Here is a 16,435-nt window from a genome sequence, read left to right as displayed (position 1 = left end):
CACCCACCCGGTCCCCTGCCTCAGCATTACTCAGCCTCAGGGATTCCACCCACAGGCACAAGGTGAGCTACCAATGCCAACACTGCCTGGCGTGCATACAGGGAAGACTGGCGCTCTCTGACCTGAGGGTCACACCCAACACCAGCCGCAGACTCTGGCCAAGCTGAATGAGGAAAATCAGAAGAGCAAGTGAGGTGCCTAAGTCAGTATCGCTAAAGATGACACGGGAAGTATGTGCAAGAAGTGGGCACAATTTGTTCATTCTTACGGGTGATTACACTGAGTCCGGACCCGGGCCACTCCCATCAGTTCCCCATCTCATAAATACGTGTGCCAAAGGAAATCCAAGATGGGAACCCAAAGGTTGGCAAGTGCCTGGCAGTTAGAATAGTGGGCGGTTGACCCCCACAATGCTTGAAGACTGATGCACACGGAGCTCTCCTAGAGTGGCCATATTTCCAGAACAGAGGCCAGCGATGTCCCTTAAGGCCACAGGCACTGCTCCTTCTCGCCAGGAGGAAGACTGAATCAGAGAAGGGAATGAGTTGGACTAGAGATTCATTGCTCCTGAAAGGTGCACAAATGAGTAGACTGCTCTCCCCACGGAGTGGGATCTCAATGTTAAAATAAAACGAAACACTGAATTCACTTATGCTGACCTTTGACACTCAGGATGGTGGCTAATTTGCTAGAACATGAAGAGCTGACCTACAGCAGCAGCTGAACCTTGGCCTGAGCGTTAGAACTACTTGGGGATGCCAAGGCTGTGGCACCAACTAATGAAACAAAATTGTTTGGAGGGGGGGCACGAGTGTCAGTATTTGCATAGCCCTCAGGTGATTTCCAATGTGCAGCCAAGGCTGAGAACCACCTTCCCACAGGCTCACCTGCTACACTCCAACAGAGGAAGCCACTAGTAAACAGAACCTGATTTCCATGGCAACCCGTGGCTCAGCTCCTCTCCCTTTCAGAGCACAAGGAGAGGTGAATTATTTAGTTTTCTTGTCCCTACCCTGCTTCAGGTTACAGAGTCTAGGGTGGCAGGGGATCACTTGTACTTAAGGACTGAAGGATGGGCTGGGGGCCGTGATATAATCTTGCCTATAAATACCCCTTTCTCTGCAGTGAATGCTGGCAGGTAGGGAGTGTGCTGAGCTGGTGGGAGCCAGAGGGAGGCTTTCTATGAGAGCTGCTGTGGTGTGAGGATGCAGCACCAATACTAGAATATTCTGCTCTTCTTTCTTGGGATTTGGTCCCTGGGAAACTACGACACCAGATCTCTCTAAAAAAAGAGAAGGAAACCACTGTTTATTTCTAAACACTATGTATGTGTGGGTGTTTATATATTTGAAGGAAAAGACCAGAAAGGAGACACATTCACTCTCAAATTAGTCACTTTTGGAGTCTGGAATTTGGGGAGCAGGGAAAAGGACTGGGGCTCTTTATTTTACACGTGTTTATAATGTTTGGTATTTAAAAGAAGAAGTACATAAATAGTGGCTCCTCGGGCCAGCCCAGCTCTTATCCAGTGGTCAGTTCCATAGGTCCCAGATCTAAGCATCCCCAAAATTATCTGCAAGAGCACTAGCAAGTCATGCATATTTTGGCTGAGGGCTTCGAGAGGAGGCCCAGGTGTGTCGCATCCACGGGAAGTCTCTGGCGCCTTCCCTCGCTCTTTTCCCACACCTCTCCATGTGGCAGTCATCATCTCCTCTCCCACTGCTCTCCCTACTCCACACCCCCAATCTCCATCTTCTCCGTCTCTCCTCAACTGCCCGCTCACTCCACTCATTCCCCCTCCTACATTCCCCCATCTCACCTCTTGATGCCCTTTGTCCGACTCTCCATAACAGAGTGATCCACCCTCCTCACTGTGTGTGTGCAGCTAGTCTTAGATCACACACTAGCTGTTCAAATTAAACAGGCTGCCATCATCTCCCTCAAATCCCTTCACCTGACTATCTTCCCATTGGCACTGATCACCATCTGACATCATCTTCATCTGAAGAGTCCATCCATGTCTACTCCCCACTAAAATGTAAGCATCACTGGGGCAGGATTTCTGTTCACTGCTGTATCCTAGCACCGTTTCTGGCAGGCAGGAGGCTCTCAGAGGTGTTTATTGACTGTTCGAATGAATGAGTGAATGAGTTAATGACTGAATGAGTTAATGACTAAATGAGAGAATGAATGAATGAATGAATGAGTGAATGAGAGAATGAATGAGTGAATGAGAGAATGACTGAGTCAGTGAATGAGTTAATGACTGAATGAGTGAATGAGTGAGTGAGTGAGTGAATGAATGAGTGAATGAATCGTATTTCCCTGACTCACAATAAGAGGAACAAAGCAAAGGGCAGAAAGGAAAGGAAAGACAGGTTCCCCGGAGGATGGTTTCACACCGTTTCTGGGGCTGGCTGGGGACTGTTTTTTGGATTTCTTGGCTGTGTCTACACAGAACCACAGCACGAGCCTCCTTACCACAGGTAAGGCGTTGTACTAGAAACCTCACGTTCCCATTTATAACCCTCAGCACCGCCCCACAGCGCAGCATTAGCCCAGTTTCACAGATGAGGGAACAGGCTCAGATACGTTTTCTTTCACTTCACTAGTCAAACAGCCAGTAAGAGACACAAGCGCGATTAAAACTCCAGTGTGTCTGACCCCAAAGCACTTTCCATGAGACCCATACCATCTCATAAAACAGCCAAATCTCACTTTATAGACTAAGAGCTCAGTGCACTTGGATAAGTGGGAAGGGTTTCTTCAAAGAGGCCTGAATGCTCAGGTGAGAATCCTCCAGTTGCTGAGAGATGGAAACATGCAGCCAAGTCCAGCGAACAGCTCGGAGGTGGGTGTCCTTCCCACTGACCCACTGGTGGGTAGCGGGGCATGCACATCAATGGCTTTTGTTAGCAATTGAGCTGCAGTGAGCCAAGCCATCCTCACTCTCTCTGGGTCTTCCTGGGGATGCACATGTATTTGTCAGATGGCTTCCCAGGGCTGGGCTCTGTACGAAGGGGTCACGATCGAAAGCATCCCACACAAAACTTAATCCTGCGGTCAGGGACATCAGTAGCACAGTGACTTCACCAAATGAGCTGACCAGCCAAAGTCCTATTATCTATCCCAGGAGGCAAATGGCCTTCTGCTAACTCACTTTTCCCTCAATGTGCTCCCCTCTCGGGCACACACCTGAGTACCTGCCACAGCTGTGCAGGGACAGTTCCCAAGAGAGACCTGCCCAGGAAATCTAATAAGGAGGCTTTCTCCTTTGTTGTTTTTTAACACTTTTTTAAGCAGCTAAAACATGGCAAATGTAGGAGGAAAAAGAAAGAGAGACAGTGATGAAGAGCTGAGAGCAGGAGAAAAGAGAACAAGACAGAAGGTTGTTCAACAATCTGGAAAGAGGGGCTCATCCTTAGAGTGCCCTCCTCCTGGCACTCGGAGGGGGAGAAGATGGAGATTTAAAAGCAGAAACAACCCTTCTTGAAATTCATAATTCAAGGCAAAATCACGAAACGTAATTGTTCCCTGTCAGCCACAGCTCATCTCCGTCTCCCATGATCTTGCACAAATTGGCCTGGCAGCATTAAACAGCCACCGCATTCATTTTTAAAGGGCTTTCCTCTTATCTATAGCCTGTTAATATGTCCATCTTTCACCGGCTTAAGTAATGCCAGGCAGATTTTTACTCATTTGAAGCAAATGAGGCTCTCGTTTGATAGGAGGGGGAAAACTGTCCAAGATGAGATGTCGTCCTGGAGGACACACATCACCCTCACAGGCTCTGAGGCCCTCAGGCCCAGACAGGTGCCCTGGGAGCTGAGGGCACAGGGAAGATGCAAAGCTGGGGTGTCCTCTTAAGCTGTGCTCTAACCACAGCCCATATGTGGCTATTGACACTTAAGTTAATTAAAATGCCATACAACTGAAAGTTCTATGCATCAGTCACATTAGCCCCATTCTAAGGGCTAGAAGGACACATGCCCAGAGGCCAACATACTGGTAGCACAAGATCTGACTTCTATCATCACAGCAGGTTCCATTGGACAGGGCTGGCTCAAAGCTCTCAGACTCCAGTAGAGTGGCTTCTTACTGTCTTGTCTCGTCCCATGTAAGGTCAGCCAGCTGTTCTGCATCCACTTTGCCACGATCCACTTTGTAGAAAATCCAGATGTGAAAAGCTATGGGCTTTGTCTCTGTTCTTACCTGTGCAGTGTCAGTAGAGTGAGGAATGGGGAATGTTCATCATGTGGCCCAGGATGGATGAATCAAAGAGAAGAGAATGCTGGTCCTTGGACAGTTTTCCTCCTGTCAAATTCTGATCCTGGCTGATGAATGTCTTCTGCATAAAACCTGAGGATACCTTTGACCCCCAGTGTGTCTACGTGCCATTTGCACACACACTGCAGGTGCCCTGCGAGCCTGCATGAGCTTACTGCACAGGGACTCTGGTTTCCCTTCCAAGGCAAAGCGTGGCAGCCCTTCAGGCTACTGAGCCAGTTGTGGACTCCAATTGACCTCGAGCATTCCATCTGCTCTTCTCAGGGTACAAAGATAAAAGGTAGGCATGGATACCCCTCATCCTACGTGTTTGGCCTTTAGCCTATCTCCAAGCAAGCCTCAGCATAATTAATAATGCAGTTTTCTGCTAATTATTCCATTATTCAAGCAGGACTAGAAGTACCCGGGGCATAGAGTCAGCATCAAGTGCACGATTAATAACTGTCACCCCTCAATTGCTTGTGTAGTATTTACCTAATCACGTTGGCTGTGCATTACTGGGCTTTGATTGCTGTTTTCTTCCATCCGCCCACTCTCGTATATGTTCCCTATAAAGTTATGATTTGTTGACAAATCATGATTTGTTCTCTAATTTCTTACACTTTTCAACAGTTTGGACATATCCAGGTCTCTCTGCTTCCTGTAAAACTTTTCTTTCCTTTGGCCTCTGTGAAGCTCTTCTTGTGGGTGGACCATGCTAAGTCACTCACCCAGCCCAGCAAAGCTGCCCTCCTGACTCAGATTTGCTCTCAGCAGCCCACGCTGATGGAGAGGAGAGGAAGCTGTGCTCTGGTGGAAGTGAGGCCTAGAAACTTGACTGACCTCAGGAAACCAGTTGAGCATTCTGGGTCGGGGCAGAGCAAATGCAGACCTGGCCTATTCAGGTGAAGAAAGAGTGTCCCTGGTCATTACCATTGGTTGGGAGAATTGGATTTTTTCACCCTAGGATGTAGGAAGTAGATGCAAGAGAAAGGGAATGGCAAGAGTAAGCCGGCCCACCTGCTGGTGCAGTGAGGCTGCTACCAATATTGGTTTGGCCTTGGGCAGGGTGAGCCAGAGATGTGACTGGAGCAGGGGTGTCTGGGAGGGCATGGAGAAACCTCAGGTTAGCAGTATTGCATTCCTGCTTCTGTCTGCTCCTTCCCCTCCATTTATACCCCCCTCTACCATCCATCTGTGAAGGGGGTGTGGATCTGTGAATTCCCACATCCACTGAAACCCATGGAAGATTCCTGCTGGCCAAACCATCTCATCACCCAGCCCCAACTAAAGAATCTTCCCTGCATGTTCTACCTCCTGATCACATGGGGTTGTGCCTTTGGGATTATCCTTGATGCCTTTCCCTCTTGAACCCCATCCTTGGTCACCGAATGCCAGTTCTATTAAACATCTTTCAGGGAGGCTTCTTGCTGCCTCAGAGCACTGGCCCTCAAACTAGCCTCTGCACCAGGAGCAGCACCACCCAGGAATATGTCAGAAACACAAATCCCCAGGGCCCACTGTCAGAATCAGAAACTAGGCGTGGGGACCAGCAACTTAGATCTAAAGAGCCCTCCCTGTGATTCTGACTCCTACTCCAGTTTGAAACGACCACCTGCATCACAATTCAAACCCCTTTTGGTGGCCTCCAGGGCTCTAGATGACCTGGTCCCTCCCTCCCTCTCCGAAGCTGCCCTGCCCTCAGGACTCCCCTGCCACAGGGGTCCTCTTCCAAGTCCTGGGCAGGCCCAGCATCTTCCCGCCTCAAGCCTTTGCGAATGCCAGCTCCTTCTCGGGAGTGCTCTGTGCTCTGTGCTCCTCTTCTCACTGCACGGCAAGCTCCTCATAATCTCCCACCCTTGGCATAAATGTCAGGGGTCATGCTCGGCCCCTACCTGAGCCTGACGTGCCCACCTCAGCCTTCACCTTTAGCTCTTCCCTCTCTGCTCCTTGGTTATCTGTTTTGCACTACAATTTACAACTTTTTGCTGTTCACTGGCCTTTTTTTTAAGACTTAAAGGTAGGAACATTATCTGTCTTGTTCACCGTGTGTTTCCAGCATGGGTCTGAGGTACAGTGAAAGCTCAGTAAATAACTAGCAGCTGAATGAACGTATCCAACCCACCTTCCCCTCTATTTGCAGAGCTACAAGCCCTGGAGGCCTTGCTTATTTATCTTCAGATGGTCTCTGTGGTCCCCTCCCCCCGGGGCCATGGTATGCTGGGTGGTATGCGATGTACCATGATGCAGCTGAGCGTTGGTGGCTCTGATTCAATCCTAGTCTGCCCTGCCTCGGCCAGCCTGTGAGCCAGGTCACGGCTCCCAGTTTTCCGCCTCATGCAGCCGCCAGGTTCACCTTCCTCAGTCATCATTTTCACCACCCCTCTTTGGACTTGGCCATCGGAACTCAAAGAAGATCGATGCAGACCCCTCCCATTCTGAGGCCCACGCAATTAGGAGAAAGGTCCTATTTGTTAATGGTAATGCCGAGGCTTGTACAGCAGTTCAACAAAAGGAACCCAGGACCTGCTGGCAGGGGTATCACCTCCTCGGAGAACCAGAACATGCAAAATTCCAGGAACAATGACCACGTCCACAGATAATATTTGTGGAAGGCTGACTATTGGTCTGAAAACCTGTGAAGCACAAGAATGGTCCCTTTTAACCCTCCCAACACAACGTTACAAAATGAGTGCTATTACTACTGTGCTACCCAGATGAGGAAGCTGAAGGACAGAGGTCCCCACGGTCATATGGCCAGTCAATGGCAGGGCCGGGATTCCACCCAGGACAGTGCTCCTAACCCTGACCCATTCTCCCAGCGTCCGCATCAGCTCTCCCAGGGGCAGGTATGACTTGCGCACTTTACAGATAAGGAATCTGAGGCTCAGCTAGGGCTGCTCGGCCGGACCAGGCCCTCAGCTCCCCACTACAAGGTCCACTTTCCCTCTTTACTGTATGTTAAACTTGTTGGCCTCCCACAGAAAGAACAGACAGATGGACGGCAGGGGAGGGTAGTGAAAAAAACACATCATAGAGAAAAATCATAAGAAAATATAAAAGGCAGGCGGAGTCTAAATTCAATTCCTTGGGGGAAACAGTTTGAGACAGAGCTGAGAGCTGCCCAGGAGGACTGGATAGAGACTGTTTGTTTTTAGTTCTAGAAGCTTCTAGAGGAAACAGTTACTAGCAAAGTCTCAAATTGAGGAACTACAGCTTAGCCTTCAACAATATATCTACCCACCCTTGTGCCAGAATCCTCAAAATTGAAAGGAAAAAACAAAGGTCAGGAAAGGTGATTTTGTTAATCACTGTGTCCAGCCCCCCCTTTCCAGAGAAGGACGTCAGGTCTGCTGGGATGGCAGAGGGGAGGCCCCCCATACCCCATCCTTTAAGCAGGATGGAGTTGCTAATAAGTTTCATTCCCTTCAGATGAACTTCGCTGTGATTCAATGGAGCCAAAGAGATGAAATGGGTGTTCAGTGAGAGTCTAAATTGCTATCCAAGAAGAAGCTGGATGATCATTAAGATTTTAGGGTCCTAATTCTTCCCCAGAACAAATGAATGACCAAAGTCCACCCTATTCGAAAGAGCACAAGGGGTAGTCTGACTGGCCAAAGGGATGGTTGGGGGAAGCAGAAATGGGTCATCGGGCTCCAAGAAACTGATGAGGCTGAAGTTGAGCTTTGGGGGAGAAAAGGTGAGAGTGAAAGAAGGGCGCAAAGAATTCCTGTTTGTATTATAACTGTTCCCTGCCGGAAGCCTGATGTCTCCCAGGCCTGACCCCATTCCCTACTGGCCCAGGATGGCAGGACCAGAGCACACTGTATGGTGGTATAACTCTCACCTGGTACCGACTCCTCGGATGGCAGTGGCCTGCTGGGGCCTTCCAGACACCCTGTAGGAGCAACACAGTGAGAGGATGCAGGTGCCTCTGCCTCTAAATTCACTAGGGGCCCAGCAGGCAGGAGGAAGGGGGGATGGCAGGAGGAGGCAGGCATGGGAGTGGGGGTCAACTATTTACCAATTACCAAGCCCTCTGAGAACACAAAAGCTCCACCTGCATGATAAATTTTACTCCAGCTCTGTTTTGCAGACTGGAGGTTCTGACTTGCAAATTTGGAGAACTCTCCAGGGGAGTAGCAGATTGCTTACCCTACAAAATGTGCACCTTAGCTCACACCCTGAGCCGCTCAGGGCTGCGGGGTAAAATTCTTCCTAGCAAACCTTCCAAACCACCAGCTGTGTAACATCCATGCGAATAAGAGAGAATGAAACTTCCAAACACATGCCATGCACCTCGTTACCCGGACAGTCATTTACATTTTTGTAGCACTTCAAACTTACCGAGTCTGTGTACAGCCAGTGTTTCATTTAGTCCCTCTCATCATCTATGGGGTGGTATTAGTTTCCATTTATCAGATGAGAAAGCAGCTCAAAGAAGTGCAGAGTGAGGCCCAAGGTCACAAAAGGCATTCACAAAAAGGGTCAAATAGGGGCCTAAAGACAGTTGCCTGGCTCAAAATGCCCTCTCTGACTGTGTGCACTCATGTGTGTTTGCCAATGTGTCTCTCAGCACCAAGATAAAGGCAGCAACCCGATACCAGAATAATGTTTTCTGTATATGCCCTTTCTTATTACGAAAGGAACACACAAATACTGTAGAAAATTTAGAATATATATGGAAGCATGACTAACAAAGTAAAAGCCACCCATGTAAGTTTACCACCTAGACATGCCATATTCAGAACAACAACAAAAATCTCCCAATCTGAATCTCCCTCCACCTGACTTTTGTTCTCAGCCCCACACTTGCATGAATAGAGTGGGTAAGGAGAGGGGTATGGTGTGGAGGTGAAGACCACGGACTCGAGCCAGAGACCCACCTGCAAATCCTAGTTCTCGTAGGTGGTGGCTCAGTGTCCTCAGGTGAGTGATTTAGCCTCTCTGGTCTTAGTTTCCATGTCTACAATATTATATTTGCACAGTAGGACTGATGAGAGGAATCCACAACGTGGTATTTACAAAGTGCTAGAAACCTGCTCCGGCATTAAGCACTGTCCAGGTTATCTGTTAAATAAAGGGGTTACCAACCTCAACATACAAATTCCAAACTCCCTTCCAAATGATTCCCTTGGAAAACCCAGTAGAATTTATCAGACACCCAGAAGAGGTGTGTTATATCCAATCCAACCACCTGCCTGAGGAGCTCTATGGAAGGAGACAGTACAGTTGAAGGTGGAAACAGTAGGTTAGGTTCTGTTTCCAACTCTGCTATGTATTAGCTATGTGCCAACACACAAGCAATCCAACCTCTCTGAGTCCTGCAAATCTGTAAACTGAGTAACTCCACCATGGATAATGTAGGGGATACTCTGAACACTGCAAAATCCTCAATTATTAAGGGTTGTTTTTGTCATTCCTGTTAGTACTATAAAGGGAATGGCCAATATCTACTTTATATCTGCCAATATCTAGCTTGAGATAATTTAACACGTCAGGCCTGGTTCCAAGCGTAACACTAAGGGCATTAGGGAAGCTCAGACCTGACCAGATGAACCAGCTCCAGATCACCCAGCTAAGAACTTCAGTTTGTTGACATTATTGACATTATTTTTATTTATTAACATTGTTTCCTGGTATTCCAGGTGACTATTACCATGGTTCCATCTGCAAAAATTAGGGCTCACCTGCTCCGAGGCTCTACCTTTTCATACATGAAGTGGGAGGAAGCAATGAGCACTGTAGGCAATGCAGACACGTTATTGGAATTCTTTCCAGAAAGCTTCCTCCCAAAGATGTACTCAGCTATGCAAACACTGAAGAGTGACAGTATTGAAATTTGTGTTAACACTCTCTCTCCAAAGTAGAATGGCATTAAAGCTGAACAAATGAGTGAACTACATAGAAAGTTCATTTGAGTTACAGCAAAGCTCTTAAATAATATTTGCCCAGTCCCAGGATGCACATTGCATTCCAATAGACTCAGGAAAATTCTAACCTTTTTTTTTTTTTCCTAAGATTATCCTTCCATTTTCAAAGAAGCAACATTTTGTAGCTGTGCACTATTCAACTGAGGAACTTAAACGTTCAGTTAAAATCCTAGGCAAAGATTGTTTGTCACGAATGCTGTCTGCAACCTGTTCTGAACAGTGGACCCTCATCCTCAGTGGAAGCAATGATCTCAATGTACTGAGACGAGATCCCGTCTGAAAGCTGCCTCTGCGGAGCACTCCCTCCCCTATGGAAGGGCTATGGGAGGGCTCTGAGGAAGTGAGTTTGGAAAACACTGAGTTAAACAAAGTTTAACAGACATCATTACTGGATGTGGGCATTCTCCATGCTTTTAATGTAAGAGGCACATTCCTAAGAGGATAAAAGAGGCAGAGTCCCCCATGTAAATTTGGCCACAAAACTGTTGCTATGGGCCTGGGCGTCCAAGGAATGTGTTTGGGAAAGTCTGATTTGACTATAATTTTCATCTTTAAAAAATATTGAAACAGTCCTCAATTACTTAAAAAGCCAGGGTCATTGATTTGCTTCTGGATAGCCTCTTGAAAGCTGATGCTAAGAGAGCAAACGGATATGAATAAAAAAAGAGCAGGGTGCTAATAACACCAAGATTATACAGTGTTTCTTGTTAGAAAAGGACGATCTTGAATGTTATCAAAGTCTCACATTAGGCGCAATATGGATTTAGTTCAGATCAGACACTATTCCTGAGCCCCTCCCCGTTCCAGACACCCGTCTAGGTTTGCATGGCATCACTCCCATTGACCATTACCCTACATGCTTTTCCTTTATGGTGTAAGACACCGGTGTGGGGGCTCTTCCTTTACGCATTTGTAGAAGGGACTGAAGAACAGCAAAGAGGGATAAATAGTATACCTGCAAAGGTAATTGAGAAAGTGCTTCTATGGACTGATAAAGAGCCAACAAAATGAATCTTAGTTCACTTAGCAATCGTATTTTGTCAAGAAGAGCTGCCAAACTTCAGGAGAAGGGCTTTGTGCTCCTGGGCTGGGAGGAGCTCCGGGCGTCCTTGGATGGAGGTCAGCAAGCTGAGAAGACCTTCCACATAGATCATGGTGAGCTCAGCCATTCGGCCCTTTGACTTTCCTGTAAGTCCAAAGGAAGGGCCAAGTCCCAGCCATAAATTCAGAGGAAACGGGTCGAGCACAGAGCTGTGTGCTCTCTGGGGTTGCGCCATCTATCACCTGCCTTGGGCTGGGCTATCACTTCTTATGAATCCCAAGGAACCCTTCAGCTGAGTTAGGGCCATGCCTTCGTACCACACCCATCACTCTGTCACTCAGGAAGGGATGTGTGTGCTCCCTGAGTGCTGAACAGTAAGATCTGAAGTTGCATCCATCTCCCAAGTGTGAGTGCCGGCCAGCCAACCGCCACACCAAGAGAGAAGCTTTTAAACTTCTCCCAGCCTGGCCGGGCGTGGCTCAGCGGTTGAGCATCGACCTAGGATCCAGGCGATCAGGGTTCGATTCCCATCAGGGCACATGCCTGGGTTGGGGGCTCAATCCCCAGTCGGGGGCGTGCAGGAGGCAGCCAATCAATGACTCTCTCATCATTGATGCTTCTATCTCTCTTTCTCCTTTCCTCTCTCTGAAATCAATCAAGATATATTTAAATAAATAAATAAATAAATAAACAAACAAACTTCTCCCAAACCCACCCAGTTTCTGGAATTCCACTAACAACTCTCAGAAAAGTGTTTTCCCCACCAAATGTTTCTGGAATCAAAGTATGCAAATGAGTCCCCACATAGCTAATTGCATATACTGATATCTCACATAATATTCTATCTTATTGTATTATGCTCTGTTCTGTGGAATCATAATAATTACACAGTCATTACTATGGTGGAGCAATAGGGATTAGTGGTTCAAACCCAGCTCTGTCTCCTCCCGTATGACCTCTCCATACTGCTAAATTTTAAGAAGCCAATCCTTTTCTTGGTGTTTGTCTACTCAGTAGAGATAAAATAATCTCTCATAAAGGTGTTTTGTATATCCAGTAACATAATTCACATAAGGTACTGGGTTCTAAATTCAACCACATCGATGGCAGTTATTGCTAGGATGTGTATTAATGACTAACAGAAAGTGTAGTTGTTTGGTATAACTTCAGGAAAATTAGGCAGGCAAAAATAAAGTTCAATAAAATCCTTTGCACGAATCCCTTCACTGATACTAATCTGCTGGGCAATGCCTAAGCTCCTACCTTTAAGGCACCATCAGCCCTGGCCAGTGTAGTTAAGTGGTTAGAGCAGCAGCCCACGCACCTAAGGGTCTCAGGTTTGATTCCCAGCTAAGGGCACATACTGGGTTGCAGGTTCGAGCCCTGGCCCTGGTCAGGGAACATGCAGGAGGCAACCAATTGATGTGCCTCTCTCGCATCAATGTTTCTCTCCCTCTCCCTCCCTCTATCTCTCCTTTCTCACCCCCTCCCTCCTTCCCTTCCACTCTCTAAAAATCAATGGAAAAAATATCCTCGGGTGAGGATTAACAAAATAAAATAAAATAAAATAAAATAAAATAAAATAAAATAAAATAAAATAAAATAAAATAATAAAATAAAATAAAATAAAATAAAATAAAATAAAGCTCCATCAAATCTAGCTTCAGGTCCTGGTCTCCATTAACATGCAGACAGTCCAGGGGAGAATCAGGTTTTAGCTATTTTCAGGTGCCTACACATTAGCAGGTTCCACTGGAGCTCAAAGAATGGCTGGGGAGGAAAAGGCCATGGGCAGACTGCTTCTACGAGGAAAGACAGTGACACAGACCAGGGCAGGTGGCCTCAGGATCACTGCAGTAAGAACATGTCAGAAAAATCCTACTCTCCACACATTTGCCATTCTTCAAGCCACCAGTGACAGCCTTCATGCCCACATCAAATTAGCAGGCTCTGGGAATTAGGGTCCAACCAAACCAGACAGCAGGCACCAGAAGGTGTCAGGTGGCTGCCAGTCTGGGGTATACCAATGGGCTCAGCAGCCCCGGCTGTTATTTAGTCCGGGGTTTAGAGGAAGTAAAATTTCACAAGCATAGTTAAGTTTGTAGCCAGCCATTCATTTTCATGGAGTTGAGTGAACTTAAATCTTCATAAACAGTGGAGGAGAGCACTGTCCAGTCACAGAATAAGAAACAGATGTCAGAAGGCTCACTTGGGCCTCTGTTCTGCCACATAGTCATGATGTGACCCTAGAAAATTTAAGTGGCTCCTCTGGGCCCCAATTACCTCCATTCCAAATAATGGGCTGAGTGACATCACCTCTTAAACACTGTTTCAAATTTAAAATTATATTTTAAATCAACGATCAACTCCACAAGCAACATGAGATTACAGTGTCCTTGTGAAACAGCTGAAATGTGACAGTTAATGTCACCCTTGACCACTGGGTCAGATTCCAACCCACCGCTTTTACCCAGCGTCACCCCGTTGATAGCTTGGTGAATGCGCTTTCATTCTTCTACCCTCACGAATTCATTCAGGTGGCCCCAACTATATATTTTAAATTAGCTTGCATTTTTTAAGTAAGCTAAACATTTTCATATTGGACAGTATTCTGAGCATTGTTTGTTTCCCTTGAGACCTGCCCAGGAGATTTATTCATTTCAGTGCATACGAACGCACCACATGCTTTTCATTACAGATGGTGCTCTGAGGATGAGTGCTCTGCGGCTCGCTAGGCCATTCTCCTGGGGGGCACTCATGTGGTCTTCTGTGTTGTGATACTACAAACACAGCTGCAATAAGCTCTTTGTGCATGTGTGAAGACTTTTCTAGGTTAGATACTGAGCAGTGGGATCACGGCCCAGTAGATAGAGTATTATTTACTGTCCAAACAAGGACACTTTTAAAAGATATTAATAATTATACTGGTACGACAGGCATAAGCTGGAACTACCCCGGGCAAACAAGGATGGATGGTCTGCCTAGTCAAGAAGCATGTTTTGTTGTTTTTTAAATAGTGACAAATACCATTCATAGCAAATTGAATGGGAAGCTTCCAAATTCTACTACCTCAAGTTTGACTTTGCCCTGCAAAATGAAGGATAGAATGTCAAACGCTCAGACACCAGCTAAATACCTTTCCTGGCTGAAAGGCACAATTCACTCACAGAGGGCACACGTTAGCTCAGAGTTTCATCCAATCCTAGTTTTGTAGTTTATAAGTCTCCCTCCCTGGGGCTACAGCACCATTCTTTATTGAATGTCCCATTGCAGTTTCCAGAATAAAGTGCCAGTGGAAGGGGAAGGCCAGCTTTGGTGCAACTCCTCCTTAAGTACCAGTCTATCTCTCCACTGCAAGATCATCGTTTGCTACATTGTGTGGCCAGAAAAGGGCCCTGTGGCTCCTGTCATCGTCAGTTACTCTATGTGGGCCTACCCTATGAACACGATCTCTTTTCTGCTGCTCTTTTTTAACATATCTGGTTCCTCTGGGAATGTCTCATGTTTCACAACCACTGAAAAACAGTAAACAATCCATTAAACAATCAAGAGCAAACAACATTCAATTTTTATTTTATCCTGTAAGCCTCTTGATCGGAAATCAAAGATTATCAGCAGAGCCCCACTTCAGTAAGGAGCTTTCTTTGCATACATAAAGAGACATGAGAGTGTATCACTAACATTCACAGGAATTACAGAGCCACACAGCCCCAACTTTGCACCAGAGGAAACTCTAGCACTCCTGCCTTTAGTGAAGAAATCAGTAAGCCATGAGGATTGCTGCTATCAGGTGCAAAATAGGTGGAATCAATCAACTCACTGGTATTTATTGAACCTTAGAGTGTCCAACACTCATCATGGACGCCGGTGTCATGGAAGATAAGTAGTTGTATAAACAGGCCTAGTTTACCAAGAATTTATAATCTAGTTGGGGAGCCAACACTGGCGAGAGCAATGGAAAACAAGGTAGCAAGAGGCACCGGAAATCCCCAGCCAGATTGGTTGCTAGGGATTTTTCGTCATTAAAAAGGCTGCGTCTTTTGTCCCAGGAAATACTATGACCCAATGGCTTGATTGTATCAGCTTCTCTGGCTTTAAACTTTGGTAATAAGGGAGCAATACATGTGCCCATCTCCTTCTGTCCCAGGTTCCTAGCATATTGACAGTGAACAAATCCAATCCTGGACTTCGAAAATGATGAACAGGTTCTTTCATCTCTTTGTAGCAGAGTGGTCAAGGCCATGGGTTCTAAAGGCTGATGCCTGCTTTCAAGTTTTGGCTCCACTGCTTCCTAGCTGTGTGACTGGGCATATTACTAACATTTCTAGGTCTCAGTTTTGTCAACTAAAAATAGAGATATCTATGGTAAGTGTGGTTCAGTGGTTGGAGCATTGGCCCATGCACTGAAGGGTCTCAGTTCGATTCCCGGTCAAGGGCACATACCTGGGTTGCAGGTTCAGTCCCCAGCCCCAGTCAGAGGAGAGGAGGGCCTGTGGGAGGCAACCAATCAACATGTCTCTCTCACATGGATGTCTCTCTCTCTCTCCCCCTCCTTCCCTCCCTCCCACTCTGTCTAAAAAATCAATGGAAAAAATATCCTCAGGTGAGGATTCACAACAACATGAAAAAAGAGAGATAAAGTAGTATTATTTTGTATATTTTGTACAGATACCTCGTATATTCTGAAGATTAAATGACTTAATATGTTCTAAGTTCTTGGACTGGTGCCTGGCACATAAAAGGTCTCCAAATCCTGGCTGTTGTTAGTAAAAGCAGTATCTTACACTCAGAAATGTTATTTAACAACCTCTAACCAAATTTAACCCAATATGCACCAGGTACTATCCTAAGCACTTTAAATATATCAATTTGTTTGATCCTCTAACTATCCTATGAGAGAGGTAGTGTCATGGTCCTCAGAACACAGATGAGAGAACTTAGATACAGAAAGGTGTCCCATGGATCACCAGTGGCGGAGCCATGGTTTAGACCTAATGCTCTTAACCACTCTCCTAGCTGCTCTCACCACTCAAATCCTGTGTCCCCACAGGGGGACAAGGAAGGTTTCTTCAGTTCCAGAGCAGGGGTAAGCAGGAGGGCCAGGAAGAAAGTGTGACCAAGGAGACGCTGACAAAAGGGCCCCTGCTAAGTGGCTGGTCCCTAGTTCCACACATGTGCAGACACGGGGCATAAA

At 46.5% G+C, this 16,435-nt stretch overlaps 2 protein-coding genes across 2 annotated transcripts in view; one reads left to right on the top strand and one right to left on the bottom strand.

Moving 5' to 3' along the window:
- The window catches only part of DOCK2 (dedicator of cytokinesis 2), a 345,160-nt gene that overhangs the window by 121,048 nt on the left and 207,677 nt on the right, over positions 1-16,435 (bottom strand). The window lies entirely within an intron of this gene.
- INSYN2B (inhibitory synaptic factor family member 2B) overlaps positions 1-16,435 on the top strand; it is a 102,836-nt gene that overhangs the window by 39,907 nt on the left and 46,494 nt on the right. The window lies entirely within an intron of this gene.

The sequence above is a fragment of the Miniopterus schreibersii genome, assembly GCF_964146895.1.
Source record: "Miniopterus schreibersii genome assembly, chromosome: 4".
Classification (NCBI taxonomy): Eukaryota; Metazoa; Chordata; class Mammalia; order Chiroptera; family Miniopteridae; genus Miniopterus; species Miniopterus schreibersii.
Note: the sequence above shows the minus strand (reverse complement) of the source record. Positions and strands in the feature narration are given on the sequence as shown.